We start from the raw sequence: 3164 nt of genomic DNA, 5'->3' as shown, positions 1-3164 counted from the left end.
CACATTGAAGACATGGCAAGATTGATAAATGGAGTAGTGTGAAAGGAGGAGAGGGAGAGGTACAGGGCAATTTCCCAATTTCATGTTCATTTTGGGCCACCTTTCTCCGCAGTGTTTTCCTGACTATCAGAGAGCAATATTTCACCCCAACAACAAAACGAAGTTGATCTTTCCGTCCCTTTATTCAAAGTCGGAGCTGGTGGGCTCGTAAGTATTATCACCCTTCGGACTGAGGAGGGGAAATGGCTCATGCGTTTACACATGACCGTCCAACAGAGGGAGCGAGTGAGGGCGCAACGTTATAGTTATTGATACAAATCCAGTTTCTTCAACTATAAAAGCAATTAACATTAAATTGGTGTCATTAATTCTTAAAATTCCAAACTCAGCGCTGATTTGGGTGCAAGATAAATCGTCCGCACTCTAACTGAAGGAAGTACCTTGGTGAACGAAGTGAGGCGTTCTGCATCCATACAGCTGTAGAACACACCAACGTCAGTCGTCCTGTTTCTACTCAAAATCAATGGTTAGACACTCGGTTGCAAATTTAAAAAATACCGTAGCTAAATAAAGAGTTCTGGCGTGTCCATTTGGCTCGTTTCCACGTATCCCCACCTATCAGCAAGTAGATATTTCATTGCACTTGTGCGTTCACGTAGATGTGTGCATTGATATAAATTCGTGTTCACTTTGAGGTAATCACCAATTACCTATAATACATGTCCCCCTCGATTAGACCCGTCACCAGATGCGGGTGAATTAAATCACTGTCATTAAATTTTGCGCAGTGGGAACTCATCGGGTCGACCAGCATCTGCGGGTGTGGTGTGGAGGGGTGGGTGGGGGCCGTAATATTCAATATTTTCCTTTGAAAAACTGAATCAGGAACCTCGGTAATCTCGTGTTCATTCACATGATTGAACTGACAGAAATATGGAATGGTTATCAACTCCACGAGTTCTCGACTCTCGCCAGCCGAAGGAACAGGATTTATCGAAGAACGTGTTACCGGCTCCAGTGTTGTGCTGGAACTCAATACATCGGCATTCAGGTCGGTAATGAAACTCGGATCGGGAAAGTGCCGTGTCGGACAGAGCTTCGATCTCATAACCTGAGACACCCAGGCTGAAAACTAGTATCTGGTGCTGTGTCGACGTTGCTCCTTTGCAGATTTGATGAATTTAGATCAGGAAGCGTTAGGACAGTTTACTATTGTTCCTCATTAATGAGCTGTCCGTTCTGCTGAGCGTGTGAGGCTGATGACGTGACGTAGCCGGACAACGGGCTGCAATGAGAATATTTAGGCTCCGACAGGTTAGTTGAGTGAGGGGCTCAAACTGGACGGCAGCGTTTATTGCAGGAATGTGTGAGTCTCATGTACTTCGTTGGGACTGGTATTAAATAAGGACGAAAGGTTCCGGTAAGACTATGAAGGGAAACTGTTCACGAAACAGTGATGGCGAGCCGGTAGGTGGATCAGGTAGTTTTTCAAGGCAACTGCAGATTGTAGTTTATTGTAACTAGATTGGAAATTAGAAATAGAGAAACCATTGTCATATATTTGTACGGGGTTGCTGAGGTCGGCGCTGGTGCGGCGACGATAATTTTACTTCGCTTATTTGCTGAGGTACGGTAGCACTGGAGAAACTCGGAACAATTTGAGTGACTTACCTTCCGTGATGAATGTACGTGCTCTACCGAACAACTGAAGTTAAAACTATAAACTGCAGAATAGAGAATTAGGGCTGAATCTAGGGTCATGGCTGAGACGTGAAGTCGAGGAGAATTAATTCAAGGTATGAGGAATTATCCTTTAAAACCGAGTTAAACCAGAATAACCACACATAGATTCCTGATACAATAAAATACTCCGCGAGATATGGTTGTGGATATTATAACACAGGATGCTACTTCAAGTAGGACATGGATGCATTTCTGAAATATTAAGGACATCTAGGATTGTGAAAAAGGCAAGAAGACAGTTTGAAACGTGGGGAAGCGCAGTCATGATCATACGGTATAACCGGACGGAAGCCATCTGTAACTGGCTTGGACCCCAGACTGGAAGGAACGTTTCGGAATTTTCTATTCAGTAGCTAATTAAACTCATGGGACTGACCTCCTCGGCTGACGTTCGTACAGAACGGCGATTAAAATGCCAGGACCCTATTATCAATTAAATAACCTCAGGCTGACGAATAGTATTGCTGTCAGCAACTGTACTGCATGCAATATCAGGGTTTGGGTCATCTGTAGTCAATGACACTGTTTGTCACTCGCCACACATTGCTCGCTTCTACTGCTTGCTGCCCGTGATCGGCAACATCTCCAGGCGCAGAGACGTACCGGAGATTTGATCAGGGGGATGCTCCAGCTGCAGCTGAGGGAGACGCTAATGCTCTTGTGTGGACTCTGCCAGACCTGCAGTAACACTGGAATTGATTAAAGTCAGAGTCTGACAGATGATGAGAAGACGTCGTCATGTGTATCGTAAAGTGAAAGGATGGAGTCCGCTTCTCCCCGCTGACGCTGAAGAATCTGCTCTGCATAGTTCCTTCATTCAGTTCTATGAGACAGTAAATCTCCAAATTGCAGAGAGTTTAAGCTGCCTCAAGGAGATTGATCAGAATTGGATAGAAATGAACTCTTTACGGTGAGTAGAAATGCATTGGACTGAATTGTACTAAAGATTGTAAAAACCAAGTCTTTGCAGGAGTCAGCTCAGGGAAGATGCAGCGCTCAGACAGCAGGCAGGGGTTTAAATTTTATTGGCAGGTATTTGGACTTCTGGTTCTTTGTGCCTATAATGTGAGCGCTGCGAGCAGGGCTCGAACCTGCGTGGGGAAACCCCATTGGATTTCAAGTCCAACGCCTTAACCACTCGGCCATCGCAGCTCCATGTAGTACCGTAGTACTGCACCTGAAATGATGATTGAACATGGTTTATTTTCAGTAATCGAACTTGATGAATCATCACTCCGATACAAATAGTACGATTGGACAGTTTGGAAATTTGTTTCAACACCATTAGGTGAGAATTTGAGTGTCAGGGGATGGTATTGGCGTCAGTGTCGCAAATGAAGGAGATTTCCACGGTTTGAGATAAAGGTCAGGATCAGAATCAGGGTTATTATGACGGACATATGTCTTTTTGTTCAGATTTA

At 44.5% G+C, this 3164-nt stretch overlaps 1 non-coding gene across 1 annotated transcript; it reads right to left on the bottom strand.

Moving 5' to 3' along the window:
* Positions 1-2813: 2813 nt before the first annotated feature.
* Positions 2814-2895, bottom strand: trnas-uga (transfer RNA serine (anticodon UGA)). The gene has a single exon. It is a non-coding gene; the product is annotated as a tRNA-Ser (tRNA).
* Between the last annotated feature and the right edge of the window lie 269 nt (positions 2896-3164).

Source organism: Mobula birostris, chromosome 13 (assembly GCF_030028105.1).
Source record: "Mobula birostris isolate sMobBir1 chromosome 13, sMobBir1.hap1, whole genome shotgun sequence".
Lineage (NCBI taxonomy): Eukaryota > Metazoa > Chordata > Chondrichthyes > Myliobatiformes > Myliobatidae > Mobula > Mobula birostris.
Note: the sequence above shows the minus strand (reverse complement) of the source record. Positions and strands in the feature narration are given on the sequence as shown.